The following is a 17,331-nucleotide window of genomic DNA, read 5'->3' as shown; positions in this document are numbered from 1 at the left end:
GTGACTGTATATCTGGGATCTAAGACTGAGACATGAAACATGGACTGAGCTGCATACACAACTACATGATTTATCCATCTTAGAATGGTCATATTCATGAGAATTCGAATAGTGTGACTAGATGGACAAAATGGGAAAATGTATGAACTTGTCTATCTGACTGCTAGACTGAGGTACTGGCTGTTCAGACTAATTCCTAATGACTGACTCATCTGATTTACTGACTGACCGATGGCTAAGTACTGGGCATGTAAGACTGAACGATACTTAGTTTGGATAGTTGGACTTAAACTACAGACTATCATGTATAAAAAGTAAGGACTAACTGGGTAATATGAGGTAACTAAGTATCAATGAGTGAAAGAAGTATTATCTTACGGATGCAAAACCAAGCGTATAACATGATTGGGAAACTCCCTGTAATCTGAGGTACTGAAATACTACTAACTGAGTAACTGTTGGCCATATGCTATGGTCGGGTAATTCTGAAAGTGAACTGAGTTTCTGATCTGGATGGACTATGACTGGGGCTGATATTGTAGCTATGACGGTAATTGAGACTGTAACCGCAACTAAGACTATAACTGGGACTAAATTCTAGTTTTTGATAACTGATGTTTATACTGGTACTGAAGTACTGAATTATGATGGCCAAGTAACTGATAACTAAAAGCCATGGACCTGTAGGACTACCGAGTCCTTTACTAAATATATATTGTTGAACTAAAGTGGTAACTAAGGCTTAGGGATAGAACATCAATGACACGGATTCACCAAGGGATCTTAATTAAGGGTATTCGTGATATAAATCTGAGTTAGACTGATCACAAGGAGCGGAGCATGTGTCATGTGAGCTGGGCATATTGTAAAGCATGACATTAGTGTGTGAGTCATGAGCTCATAACCTAAGTCTAAAGTTTCTATACTCACGGGACATGATTCATAACACTGAGCGAACTAGAACTCCTTATCCTGGGAATTGGGAGCGTACATGAGTTTTCACTAACATGAATGATTATGAGCAATGGTCATAGAGCTGACATGAAGGACATGAATAGATATTATGATAACTGATGGGTTTTGATATTCTGAGATGGTATACAGGATCGCGCTCACTGTGGGAATAGACAAGAATGTCATCTATGAATACTATGACGAACATGTCCAAGTCCTATTTGAACACTAGGTTCATCAAGTTCATGAAGGCTGCGGGTGCATGGGTAAGACCAAAGAGCATGACTAAAAATTCAAAGTGGTCATATTAAGTTCTGAAAGCCGTCTTTGGAATGTCACATTCTTTGAGTCTTGAGCTGCTGATAGCCTGATCTAAGGTCTATCTTAGAGAAATAGCTGGCACCCTGAAGTTAATCAAACGAGTCATCGATTCTGGGAAATAGATACTTGTTATTGACTGTGACCTTGTTGAGCTGACGGTAGTCTATACACATTTTGAAAGAATCGTCTTTCTTGCGCACAAATAAGACTGGTACACCCCATAGGGAAACACTGGGTCTGATGAATCCCTTAACTAGGAGATCCTTCAACTGTTCTTTCAATTCTCTAAGTTTTGCTGGTGCCATTCTGTATGGCGGAATAGATATAGGCTGAGTATCTGGAAGAAGGTCTATGCCAAAGTCTATTTCCCTTTCGAGAGAAATTCCTGGAAGATCTTCGGGAAAGACATCTGAATACTCATTCACTACTGGGATTTATTCAAGACCGAGAGTTTTGGAACTAGAGTCCCTAACTCAAACAAGATGATAGGCACATCCCTTAGATATCATTTTCCTAGCCCATAGTTAGGAAACAAGCTGACCCCTAAATGCTGAAGTACTACCCTTCTACTCTAGGTTGGGTTCATTCGAAAATTAAAACTGGACAATTCTATTTTTGTAGTCGACTGTGGCATAGCAGGAATGAAGCTAATCTATGCCGAGAATAACATCAAAATCAGTCATCTCTAATTCGACTAAGTCTGCTGAGTGACTTTCTGAGATACCATAATCGAACAATTCTTGTATACTCGTCAGGCTATGATAGTTTTACCCACTAGGGTAGAGACTGCGAAGGGTTCTAATAGAATTTCGGGACTGACTCTAAAATCAACTGCTATATAAGGAGTAACAAAAAACAAAGAGGCTCCTGGATCTAGCAAAGCATAAACATGCAAGTGAAAAATAAGTAATGTACCAGTGACCATATCAGGAGAATTTTCCTGATCCTGTTGGGACTGAAGAGCATATAGTCTATTTGGGCATTGCCCACTAGTGGCACTGGAGGTGGCATCCTGTTGATTCGGGTGACCAAACTGAGCTGAGGAATGGTTATGCTAGCTTCGTGGACCAGCCTTAAGACAGTATTGGACTCTATGACTTGACTAACCACACCTATAACACACATCACTTCCAACTCTACATATACCCTTATGATATTTGCCACAAGTCTGACAAAAGAGATGGGTTTGGGCACTGATAACACCGCCCTGTGGTTTAGGACCTGGCGCCTATCTCTGAATTTAGGGACCAGAGCACTGGATGAGGGAGGAGCTAGAATCAAAGATGTTGGGAAGAACTAATAACAGTACCACCCTCTGACTTAGGCTGAGCAAAATTGAGATTACCTGTTCTAGCTCTCTTATTTTCTCTCTCTCTCTCTTTCTTTCTTTCTATGCTTTTCCACCTCAATCTGTTAGGCATGAATAATATGGTTGGGTGGGAAGGCATCCTACTAATTGATCTGAGCTACTACTGAATAAGATAAAGTAAGAGAGTCGATTCTAAATTCACCATGAAAGACATGCTCATCCAGGGAATTTGACTGAACGGGCAGAGATACCGACTGATTCTCGGTTCTCTTTTCGTTAGTCCTTTTAGGAGACATGTTCTGTATGAAAGGGAGAATGGATTAGACTGGAGTTAAAATTGTGCTCATTCTCACTAGCACGACATGAATACTGAAACAGGGGAAACTGTTCCTAAAACATCTCATAGCCTCCTATCCATAAGTGTGATGCACAACACACCCATGCAAAAGACTCTACTAGATATGGCTTTTAAGACTTCCTAGGACACTATTGAATCGTAGGCTCTGATACCAAGTTTGTAACGCCCCGAATCTGGTACCCGAAATGCTATAAGGTGCTTATGACCCCGAAGGGCCACAAACTAACCCATGACTAATATCTGTACCTGAGCACTGCATAATATATTGTATAAATGTGAAAATAAAGGCTGAAAGGTCGTAAGGTTCAAAACTAATAAAACCTAACATCTGAAAGTACGGTATATCAATACCAAAATAAACTGAAACAAAACTGTCTGAACATATTGTGGTTTGAAAAGCCTCTAAAACTGAACTGTCTGAATAAGGAGTTGATGGGAAATGTCCTCAACTAACACCAACTACTAAAATAAACTAAGTAATGAAGAAATAAAGTAATGATCATGTCCTCGAAGGATGAGGACTCACTGCTGACTCTGACTGCTAAGACTAGAATGCTACTGATCCTTTGGAGCTCGTACTTCTAAACCTATGGTATAAAAAACCATAGCGCAAATGCGTCAGTACAATTGAATGTACTGGTATGCAAGTGAGGCAGGCTGAATGCAAGGGTTCATATACATGAACAATACTAACTGACTGTATAACATGAATATGAGAATACATGCATGAATGAGTAACTGTAACTGAATTCGTGATGGTACTGACTACTGAGTCTGAATACTGATAACGCGAGTTACTAATAAATGATATAACTGATACTGAGTAAATGTGTTCGACAGTCTAGGTTCTGATGGAACTAGTTGGGTTCCGTACTGTACTGAATTGACTGTAGCTGGCAGTCTTGAATTTTGTAGAACTATCTGAGTTCTATTACTAAGATTGAGAGTGAGACTGTAACTATGGAAAATAGTCATTTAACCAAATGCCCCTAATAAGCCATTATAGCTGAGTTAGGGTCCAATCTGTAACCCCAATTAGAAGGGTGTCAATGTAGCGCCACTAGTAAAGACAAGCTGTGAGTGATCCCTCATCTAACAGGTACTCTAAGGAGAATGGTGGGACCCTTATATAATAGGTTAAGCCATCTCATCTACCCTCATCTAGTAGGTTTGATGTCTCAACCTACGTTGTCTACATAGTTCTGGAGTGCAAGGATTACTTTTAAGAATCACACCCTCTAATATCAGGTGATTTCCCATCCTTGGGCTCACTCGGTGTTGAATCCTACTTCCATTTGAATAGACACTGAACATAATTAACTGAAGTGAACTGTACTGAGTTTATTTGAGTTTCGTTGACTAACGGAACACTACTGAGATTACTGAGTTTACTGAGTTTTCCTAAGTCACATGACTGACTGAATTCTACTGAACATGGCTTGACTTAGGATATTATGAAAACATGACACTGGCTCTAGGCACACAACTAAATTATCAGGTACAAGTACCCCCAGGACTCGATAGAAGGAAACTAAAAAGGCATGACATTCTTGAATACATGACCAACATCAACAATCCATAATTCAATAAGTTGGGATTTCATGAAGTACATGATTATCATAATCTTATACATGAATGGGATAGCATATAAATATGTCATAATTTCATCAACTAATCTCATGAGCATTTTATAAAACATTTATAATGCACAATAATATCATAGAAGTTGTTGTTATCATAAGGGTAAAGCATGCACTTATCATTTGGGTCAAAATTGAGCTATGATGTATAATTTCTAGTCCCTTAGAAATTTTATCAAACACCTTGTACGCACAACTTAAGGCATAGGCATAATCATTAAAGTATCACTTCAAAACTCCATGAATTAACTAAACTTATAGATTTCAAGCCACACATTAACATTGTTTCATGAACAACACATAAAGATTCCAGCTTGGGAATCACATCATTATAATCTCATGAACATAATCAACCCATAACAAAATATTCACAATAAATAATTTAAAACTTGATTCTTGAACTTCATTGATGGAAGGAATCCATGAATGAACAATATGCATACCTTATTTCTTGATTCTACGAAGTTTGACGGTGGAATTTTCTTGAATTTGAATCCCCAATTGAAAACCCTAAACTTGTTCTTGAGGAAAATTGAGAGAAACTAGTATATTTTGGGTGAAAAATGGCTGAATTACGTGTTATTGGGTTTATATAGGGGTGGGAAATTAACCTTTTTGCCCTAAAAAATACGGACATTTAATGACTGAAAATTAGGCATCAACGCAATATCTGATGTGCCGCACCATGATCACGCCAAGCCTCAGTAGTTTCACTGGCAGTCCCTGCAACAATGTTAACCAATGCAATGGGCGATGCGGCGCACCAAGATCGCGTTGGTATACTATTTTGGGACACCAAACGTGGTCTAATCGAGGTTTGAAAAATCCAAAAATTATTCGAGAACACCTATTGACCTCATTGATCATAAATTAACAAACATACGGACCATTAAAGGACATTAAGGTGGCGAAATGAGATTGCCAACTTTTGAAGGTAAAAAATAAGCTAAATCTGAGAACTTAGCTAGAGTTTTCTAAGTCTGGGACCCCTTGACAAGATTAAAGAACTGAATTAAGCTTATAAATTTTGTGGGGCCTTACAACATATTACTCATCTGTTGCAACAGACAAATAATCCATTGTAATAGAATATTTATCTATTGCAATGGACTATTTATCTGCTGTAACAGATGAGTAATTTATTTGGAACAACACAATACAACTCCTGCCACAAAACCAATGGATAACTAATATGTTTCAACTCTTGCTATTGCTACTGGATTCAAATTATTCCTCAATCGTCGACATGTTTGTTGAGAAGAAGAAAGACATAATGAAAATTAAATAAGAATTAAAATGTCAAAGTCGATCAAACATAAATTTTCTTATTAAACAAAAACAAATAAAAATACATAAGCTAAAAGAAAAAAATAATCTAATTATTATTATTATTATTATTACTATTATTATTATTGTTAGCCAGCCAATCTTCAACTGGAAGCAGCAGGGCCCTTCTCAGCCTGCTGATCTCCCGGACCATCCTTGCTCTCACGGCGCCTAACTCCTACTACAGGTCATGAACCTGCCTCCAAAGTCCCCACATGGTGTCATGCAGAAAAGCAACGTCCCACACTGGATCAACCATATCTAGAATACACATGAATTGACAAAAAATATAAAAACAAAAGTAAAGAAAAGAATCTGAATGTAATACAACGTATACTACCAATTGAGTATATTTACACAAAAAACAAGAAAAAAATTTACCTAAGTCAGGGAAAAGAAAGTGGTTGAAAGTGTAATATAAAAGATAAGATGCAAGAAATAAATAGAGTGTAATAGAATGAACGAGTAAGGATGGACCTATTTATAGAGGATTCAATTTGAATGAGTTAGGCAAAAAGGCGTGACTGTTCACCTCCATTTATTAATTACATACAAACTGGTGACTTTTTTATTACTCCAAAAAGTTATGACTTTTTAATTATTGTGAAAATTCATGACTTTTCAGTTTATTATTATTAATTAGTTCTTTCCAATAACTATTTTTACTAAGCTGTGACAACAGATTCTATATCTGTTGCATCAAATAACCCATCTGTGACAACAGATATACCATCTGTTGCAACAAATCGACAACCTGTTGCATCAGATAATCTATCTATTGCAACATATAATCTATCTTTTTTAATAATCATCATATCATTAATCCAAATTTGGTGACTTTTTTATTATATAAATTAAAAAAATAGATTTAAAAATAAAAATGGCGAAAAGTCACTACTTGTCGCCTATTTAATATTAACATCAATTATTTAAATTAAATAATCATTTTTTACGGTTATAAATTGTGTTTATTATTTATTTTCTTATTGTTTTCAGTGAAAAGAAATGACTTAATTAATTCAAGCTGGTGAGTTTTTTATTATTGTGACAAGTCATGACTTTTCAGCTTATTATTATTAATTAGTTCTTAAATTTAAATAATATTTTCTCAATTAAAAAAATCAAAGACTTCTCACCTTTTCAATAATCATTTCTTTAATAAAATAATAACCATTTTTGTTGAGTTGTGGCAACAGATTGTATATTTATTGCATCAGATAACCCATCCGTTGCAACAAATCGACATTTATTTTAGGAGCTTTTTTGATTTCTTATAACAGCTGATTTATCAGTCGCAACAGATGGAAAATTTGATGCATCAGTTGTGAGACAAAAATTCACAAATGTTCACCTTTTTTTTAACAATCATCATATACCTTAATTAATCTAATGTTGTGACTTTTTTATTATAAAATAAATAAATAATTTTAAAAAATAGATTTAAAAATAAAAATGGTGAAAAGTCACAATTAGTTATTAAAATTAAATAATAGTCTTTTTACGATTATAAATTGTGTTTATCATTTATTTTATTATTATTTATTTACAAACCATTTTTTATATTAAATAATCGAAAAGTCATGAATTTTCACCCTCTCAATAACAATAACCCTTTTTTATTAATAACCATATGTTACAACATATGATCTGTATGTCGCAATAGAGTAACCATCTGTTGCAACATATGGTTCATCCGTTGCCACAAACGCTCAATTCCTACCTCCAACCGTCGACATGTTGAGAATAAGGAATAGACAGAATGAAAATTAAATATTAAATAAGAATTAAAAATTCAAAGTCGACCAAACATAGATTTTTGAGTCCATTATATACAAATATATACAATAAAAAAAACATACCCTTGGGTAGATTCGATATGAAAAAAAATACATATGCTAAAATAAAAAATATAACCTAATTATTATTACTATTATTATTATTATTAGTATTAGTATTAGTATTAGTGTCAACTAGCCAATCGTCATCCTGCAGTAGTAGGGCCCTCCTCAGCCTTGCTCTAAAGTTGCCCAACTCCCTCTGGAGTTCATGAATCTGTCTTTTAAGTTCCCATAAAGACTTGAGATGAATCACCTTGTACAAATCTGGATCAACCATATCTAGAAGTAGAGTAGAATGAACGAGTAAGGAGTCACCTATTTATAAAGGATTGAATTCGAATGGGTTGGTCAAAAAGCCACGACTGTTCACCTTTTTTTTAAAAATAATTATATCCCTTAATTAAATAAAACTGGTGACTTTTTGAATATGTAAATTAAAAAGAATGGATCTAAATACAACATTTTATTTTATTGTATTTCAAAAAAAAAAAGAAAATTGCTGTAAAATAAGTCTAACAGATGGGTAATCTGTTGCAAAATACATTCTACCTATTTGATAATTTACAACATATTGACAATCTGTTGCAACAGATGGATTATCTGTCTTATTTTTTCCAACAGATAAATCATATGTTGTAACAGAGTGAAGATTGATCATCTGTTGTAGCATATGTCTATAATTGTTTGATAATTTTAACAGATGTGTCATCTGTTGCAATAGGTTAGTCATTTGTTTATTCAAATCAAGCCATATATGGGTTAGAAAGAATAAGGTGAGTGCAGATGGATGGATCCACTTTCATGTATGGGAGTTATGTATTACTGATAAGGTCATCGAGACAGCACACATAAAGTATAGTGATTTTATGAATGCAGTTTTTAACCGATTAGGCATTGATCATTCAAACTAGATCCTGCATTGTATTGTTAAGTTTTATAGGTTCAAATTGATAAGGTCAAAAGGCCCAAGAAGATGGTGCCATTACCCTGTTGCAAATTAATGATGGTTGTCTCTCATGTTTATGCGTGTCAAGTTTTGAGAAGAGATCAATATTTGGTGTCATTGCAGAGATCCAATAGTGATTGGACTTAACTTTAAGTATGCATTGGACTTTAAGAAGGCCTTTGAAGCCTCGAACTACAACAAACAAGAATGGAAAAACAAAAGAAATTCCCCTGGCCTAAATTTATATGGAAGGGTTATTCGAGGAGATGATTATATGCTAGAAAGAGCCGTAGTAGAATATGATTATATGCTAGAAAGAGCCGTAGTAGAATACCTGCGAGGGAAAAAGGGAGTTGATAAAAGACTATATCATCTAAGATCTAATTGAAGAGGAAATATAGGGAAACAAGGAACTTCTAGCGAATTTGGCTCATGAAACTGAAGTAAAACATGAGAAATCTGAATCAAGTGCAAATATGAAAGTGTATCCAATAATAAAAATTTATCTGTTGTCTCTCTCAAAGAAAAGTAATGCAGATGAACACTTTTCTAGGGAGTTGCAACTAGGTAACGTGGTTGAGATGATCACCTACATAGAAAATAACAGAATACCAAAATAGCATCTTTGCGGACGCTGAGGGTTGAAATGATGTACAGTAAATCAAGAAAACTTATGCCAAGAATAGCTGTAGTTAAAATAAGGAATCTAAGTGAAGACAATAATTTTTAAATTTTAAATTACATCCCATGACTTTTTATTTGTGGTTCCGATTAGGTCCACTTTTATTGACCTGATCGGAACCACAAACAGGATTGAATGGTAGATTGAGTATCATTACTTCCTTAGCAATATGGATATAATTGATTGTGTTTTCTTGCCTTAGCATGCTTTCAAAATATCTAGGAGAAGATCAGATGCTTCTTGTAGTATGTGAATTCCGATAATTTTCAAGCTTGCTGATTCGGTATTTAAGTTTGTCATTTCCTTCTTTGAGGTTAGTATAGAGTTCTTGGCCTTTTGTGAGCTCGATAATGAGGAACACTTCCTTCAAAGTTGTGGCATTGTAAAAGGCCTTCAGAAGGCTTTCAGAACACTTTCTTAAGAAGGCTTAAATGTTATATGGTGGTTCGCTATGTTTATTTTAGGTCAGCGTGTTGCTGCACACTCAAGCAATAGTCCCAACGGTTAAACAACTTACTTTCTCAATCATTTTTCAACGTAGCCTGTTCAACCAACCTTCAAAGGATTCGATTGGTTAATGAGCCTGAAATTACGTAACGTTTGATCTAAACTAATTCCACTAATCCAAATAAGTTGTTTTCTAGTGTTTAGGTTATAAGATTAGTGGAATCATTTTAGATCAAACATTACATAATTCCAGGCTCATTATCCTATCAAATCATTTGAAGATTGGTTAAATAATTTGCATTGAACAAAGCTTGAGAAAGTGTTTGTTCAACAGTTGGGACCACTACTTGAGTGTGCATCAATATGTTGACCTAAAACAAACATAGCGACCCACTATGTACCATTTAAGCCTTCTTAAGAATGTGTTTTGGAAGCCTTCTGAAGGCATTTTACAATGCCACAACTTTGAAAGAAGTGTTCCTCATTATCGAGCTAACAAAAGACCAAGAACTCTATACTAACCTCAAAGATGGCAATGACAAACTTAAATACTGAATCAGCAAGCTGGAGACAAGCTTGAAAATTATCGGGATTCACATACTACAAGAAGTATCTGATATTCTCCAAGATATGTTGAAAACATGCTGAGGCAAAAAAACACAATCAATTATATCTATATTGCTAAGGAATTAATGATACTCAATCTGCCTTTCAATCTTGTTTGTGGTTTCGATCAGGTCAATAATAGTGGACCTAATCGGAACCACAAATAAGAAGGCATGTAATGTAATTTAAAATTCAAAAATTTTCACTTTCGCTTAGATTCCTTATTTTAACTGTAGCTATTCTTGGCACAAATTTTCTTGACTTACTATACATCATTTTAACCCTCGGTGTCTGTAAAGCTTCTTTCTTAGTGTTCTATTATTTTTTATGTAGGTGATAATTCCGACCGCGCTACCTAGTCGTAGCTCCCTAGCAAAGTACCTAGCTGTACTATTTTTCTTTGAGATAGACAGTAGACGGATTTTCATTACTGGATACACTTTCATATTTGTGCTTGATTCGGATTTCTCAAGTTCTAAGTCAATTTCATTGGCCAGATTCGCTAGAAGTTCCTTGTTACCCTTTGTTTCCTCTTCAATTAGCTCTCAGGTGATATAGTCTTTTATCAACTTCCCTTTTCCCTTACAGGTATTTTCCTACCTCACCTTCTGGCATATAATCATCACCCTGAGCAACCCAACCATATAAATTTAGGCTAGGGCAATAACTATATTTATTTTCATTCTTGGTTGAAGCAGTGGGAGGCTTCGAGGGCCTTCTCAGAGTCCAATGCACCCTAAAAGTTAGTCCAATCGCTATCGAATCTTTTTAAAATACCACCAAAACTTGATCCCTTCATAAAGCTTGACACATAAATATGAGAAACAACCTTCATTAAATCTTAACAGGGTATCAGAACCATATTCATGGTCCCTCAGCCTTATCAGTTCAAACCTATCAAACTTAACTGTAAAATTACCGATATCTTATTTGAATGATCCATGCCTAATCGGTAAAAAACAACATTCATAAAATTAGTGTACTCTATGTGTGTTTTCACGATAACATTATCAGTAATACATATCTCCCACATATGAAGTGGTTCCAACTACAAGCATCTTATTCCTCCGAATCCGTCTTTACTGTAGCCTCTTGTGTTGGTCGGACAAAATTTGATCAATTTTTATTTCCTTATATCTACAAATAAGAGAAAAATAATTGACATCAAACAAGAGAGGAGCAAAAAAAATTATCCATCTGTTGTAACAGATTACCCATCTGTTATAACAGGCTTGACATATGTTGCAACAACTTACTATCTGTTCAGCAGATTGTCAATCTGTTGTAACAGATGTGGAGTATTACAACAGATGTATAATCTATTAGAATATATCAAACTAGCCTTGCTAGTGATTTAATTTGTTCCAACAGTTGCTTCGTCTGTTGCAACATCAACAACAACATCAACAACAAAGAAACAACATCAACAACAAGGAAACAACATCTTTTGTTCCAACACCATCAATAACACCACACGATAAGTTCTAATAATATCAACCCCACCAACAAAATCAATAACAAAGAGACAAATAAAATACATACAAAAAATGATATTACTAACAAGGCTTTTACACTTCTCCCAACAATTGACTTTTTTTTGCATATTTTAATAAAAACAATAGTCTGTTCATTCAAGACTTAAAAGTAACCTTTCCTTCAAAAATTTTAAATAAATCTGATATGGGTAAAGGATAATTAAATAAAAAAATAGATGCAAATAACTAATTTAAATAACCTGCTAAGAAGAAGACGATAATGAAAGAGCAATAGTGAACCATATCTGCAATGTCAAAAGCAAGGGGATCAAAATAATAATTTTAGTTGAGAAAAGATATAGATCGATTGAGATTCGAAAGGATCCTTATGAGAAAGAGGAGAGAAACGAGAGAAAAAAGGAGACGACTGTGATAACCCTAAAGAGGAGAGAAAGAAAAAAAAGAAAGATGAATAAATTTTGGGCTGAAGAAGAGATAATTCGAGACATGGGTTTAAACATTCATTAATAACTTGAGGGGCACGAGAAATATGGGTGACATTGAAAAGACAAGATAAGACTACTCAAGGAGGAGATTTTTGAGTTATCCAAGAAATATTTTTACCGCCTTAGTAGTATTTTATCTTTCTTCTTTCAGACAGAAGATTGTTTTAAGATTAAAAAAAAAATTTCAAAGAGATATTCCATCTGTTGCGATAGATATCGATATCTATTTGAAAATTCTCACAGCTCAATCATCTGTCACAACAAATGCAAATGTCTATTTGAAAATTAAATTAGATAGGTAATCTATTACAATAAATCTCAATATCTATTTGAAAAATTCCAACAACTCAGTCATCTGTTGCAGCAGATTTCCTTGCAGTTGATTTAGCTAGAACTAGGGATGAGTACATAGGATCAACTACAATTTTAATTGAGTCATTGCAATTACATGATGTTGATATTGTATTCCTTCTGATCTGAGTTGTCGATCGATCACTCTGAGTTGAAACGATTCATATTAACTTAATATTAAGCTAGTACCTAAATTAATTTAGTTAAAACTAGGGATGAGTACATAGGGTCAACTACAACTTCAATTGAGTCTCTACAATTGCATGATGTTGGTATTGCATTCCTACCGACCTGAGTTATCAATCGATCACTCTGAGTTGATAAGATTCATATTGACTTATTGTTTAGATAATATGTAATTTGATTTATCTAGAACTAGGGACGAGTACATAGGGTCAACTAAAACTTTAATTGAGTCTTTGCAATTACATGATGTTGGTATTGCATTCCTCTCGACCCGAGTCATCGATCGATCACTCTGAGTTGAAACGATTCATATTAACTTAATGTTAAGATAATACCTAAATTGATTTATCTAGAATTAGTGATGAGTACATAGGGTCAAATACAACTTTAATTGAGTCTTTGCAATTGCATGATGTTGGTGTTATGTTCTTCCCAACCTGAGTCATCGATCGATTACTCTGAGTTTAGACGATTCATATTAACTTATTATTAAGTTAATACCCAAATTGATTTATCTATAACTAGGGATGAGTACATTTAATGCCTCGAGTCTGTACCCCAGACGCTACACGGTACTGACGACCTCGAAGGAGCAAAAGCTAATCCATGTCTGATATCTGCTGTGAGCATTAAACAATAATACTAAAATAAATGCGGAATTAGAAAAAAATGCCATAAGGTTCAAACATCTGAAATACTGCTGAAAATATCAAACTGTAATAATAATCTATAAAACTGAATACTGTCTGAAAACTAATCTAATCTGAAAAGCCTCTAATTGAACTGTCTGAAGTAGAGCTAATGGGACAATCCCCTAACTAACTCCATCTATTAAAATACTGGGTCTACTGATAAAATAAAATAAAAAAAATATCCTCGAATAATGAGGACTCACTACTAAATCTACTACTGGCTGAATCTGGATCTGTCTATGCGCGGTCAAGAACCTGAGCATCCTAATCTATGATATGATATATCATAGCACAAAGAAAGGGTATGTGCTAGTACATGAAATGTACTAGTATGCTAGATGAGATAAGGCTGAATGCAAGGGTTCATATGCATGGACACTAACTGACTGAATGATATAGAGTAACTGAATGTAAGAGTATGTGGATAACTGGTAGTACTAAAAGCACTGAGTATACAATACTTTGGACATCTATAGATATATACTGTATCTAAGCTTTTATGAAGCTGAGTACTGAGTTCTGATAACCGAGTAACTAATATCTGAAGTTACTAATAACTAAATTACTGATACTGATTGACTGGGTCTGACAGTCTTGATTCAGTAGAACTGAATTGAGTTCTAAATTAAAGACTAAAACTGAAACTGTGGAAGGTAATCATATAATCGACAAGCCCCAAATCTGAGCTGATAGGGGTCCAACCTGTGACCCCAGTTAGAAGGGTGTTTGTACCGTACCACAGGTACTAACAATGGTTGTGAGTTAACCCTATCTGGTAGGAAGATATTTTGCCAACCCTTAACTGGCAGGAAAACTCATAAGAGATGTGTTAACCCTTATCTAGTTGGAAGTCATCTCAACCTATGCTAGCTACGTAGTTCTGTAACTCAGGGATTGCTACTAAGGGTTAGACCCTACACTAACAGGAATGCCTCCATCCCTGGGTTCACTTGGTGCTGAATCCTACTCCCAGCTAAAAGACACTGAACTGATTATACTGAACTGGATTGGATTGATACTGAGTTTTTCTGAGTTTTGTAACTGACTGAGAGTACTACTGGTCATGACATGACTGATACTATTTTGTAACTGACACTGGCTCTAGGTAAACAGCTAAATTATTGGGTATTAAATACCCCAGGACTCGATAGCATAAAAATTAAAGCATCACATGATCTTGCAAAGCATAACAATATACACATGCTCATATTTTATCTATAGAGATATTTTATCAAACACTTGTAGGGCATAAACTTGTACATAAACTAACATGTCATGATTTTATCATTTTATTCACATGTACATTCTATCAAACACTTGGGGAACACAACTTCTTGCACATAATCATGGTTAACATATAAGCATGACAGTTACAATGCGAAAACTTGCAATTTCATGCGTTTAACATGCCATTCATATTACCAAATTAACATCATAGACATATTAATCAATTTATAAATGTAAGGGTTTATCAAGATAATAACATATTTATCACACATGCTATTTAACTTCATGAAAATTGCACTTAAATCATGGATTGAAACCCAATTAATATCATGTACATGAATTCAATCTAATTTAAACATGGAAATCATAAATCCGAGATCTTGTATGTTTAAAAAGAGATTCTTGGACTCTATGGATGAAAGAAACCCATAGATGAACACCTAACATGACTTAGAAAATTCTTTCTTGAAGGTTCTTGAAGGAACTCTTAGGCTTGTTCTTAATTTTCTTGAACTAGGGTTTTTGCCTCTTTGAGAGAGAATGTTCTATTCTTGAGAGAAAGTGAGGAAATAATGAGGCAATAGGTTATTTAGGGGTTTAATTTCATGTTTAGACTGATTAGGGTCATGAAAAAAATACCAAACTACCCCTAGGAATAAACGAAAATTCATCACTGAAAAGCCCAATTTTGAGCCTTGGCATGATGCGGCACTATCGCATCGTGTCACTGGAAAATGACAATTAGGAACTGGGGGACTGGCGCGATGCGGTGGAATCGCAGTGCCCCTTTGATTCTAAATTTTAGACTTAGTGCGGCACGGTAGAATCGTGTTGGAACACTGGAAAAGGACAATTATGAACTGAGACTATGGCGCGATGGAGCACTGTAAAGTGACAATTGCCAGTTGGCTTGGCTCCGCGACCCGCTGACGTTCCAGGTGGTACACTATCGTACAAAAATGGCTTTAACTCTTCACCCGGGTATCAAATTTAGAAGAATTTTATATCATTGGAAAGCTAATTGAATTTCCTACGCAATGGAAGGCTCTAAACTGAAAAATACTAAGTATTTCAAAAATTTTATTTGGGATTACTCATGTACTAAGACTTAAATTAAGTTAGCAAAATACGGGATATCACAGTATATAGGGTCAACTGCAACTTCAATTGAGTCTTTGTAATTGCATGATGTTGGTATTGTATTTCTCCCAACACGAGTTGTCGATCAATCGATCATTATGAGTTGAAACAATTCATATTAACTTAATGTTAATCTAATATCTAAATTATTTTAGCTAGATCTAGTGATGAGTACATAGGGTCAACTACAACTTCAATTGAGTCTTTGCAATTATATTATATTGTTATTACGTTCCTCCCGACCCGAGTCGTTGATCGATAACTCTGAGTTAAAATAATTCATATAAACTTATTGTTAAACTAATAACTAGATTGATTAGCTAGAACTAGGTATGAGTACATAGGGTCAACTACAACTTCAATTGAGTCTTTGCAATCGCATGATATTGGTATTGCATTCCTCCTAACCTGAGTCGTCGATCAATCACTCTGAGTTGAAATGATTCATATTGACTTATTGTTAAGATAATACCTAAATTGATTTAGCTATAACTAGGGATAAGTACATAGGGTCAACTACAATTTTAATTGAGTCTTTGCAATTGCATGATATTGGTATTGCATTTCTTCCAACCCGAGTCATCGATCGATCACTCTGAGTTAAAATGATTCATATTAACTTAATGTTAATATAATACCTAAATTGATTTAGCTATAACTAGGGATGAGTACATAGGGCCAACGACAACTTAAATTGAGTATTTGTAATTGCATGATATTGATATTGCATTTCTTCCGACCTGAGTCATCGATCGATCACTCTGAGTTGAAACAATTTATATTAACTTAGTCTTAAAATAATACCTGAATTTATTTATCTAGAACTAGGGATGAGTACATAGGGTCAAGTACAACTTAAATTGAGTATTTGTAATTGCATCATATTGATGTTGCGTTTCTCCCCACCTGAGTCATCGATTGATCACTATGAGTTAAAATGATTCATAATAACTTATTATTAAGCTAATAACTAAATTGATTTATCTAATACTAGGGATAAGTACATAGGGTCAACTACAACTTTAATTGAGTCTTTGCAATTGCATGATGTTGGTATTGCGTTCCTCCCAACTTGAGTCATCGATAGATCACTCTGAGTTGAAATGATTCATATATTTTAAAATTTAAAAAAATAATTAAGATCAATTCAGACCATATTAACAATTTCAAAACTTGCCATTCTTTTCCAAAAATATAAATTAACCCATACAAATCATCCATTTGCGAAAAAATATTTCATCATTTCAAATCTTGAGTTCTTGGTCTTTTCTATCTCTCTCTATAATATAGACATGTAATGACTTGGGACTATCCCCTAGTCGTCACA

The sequence above is a fragment of the Capsicum annuum genome, chromosome 3 (assembly GCF_002878395.1).
Source record: "Capsicum annuum cultivar UCD-10X-F1 chromosome 3, UCD10Xv1.1, whole genome shotgun sequence".
NCBI lineage: Eukaryota > Viridiplantae > Streptophyta > Magnoliopsida > Solanales > Solanaceae > Capsicum > Capsicum annuum.
Note: the sequence above shows the minus strand (reverse complement) of the source record.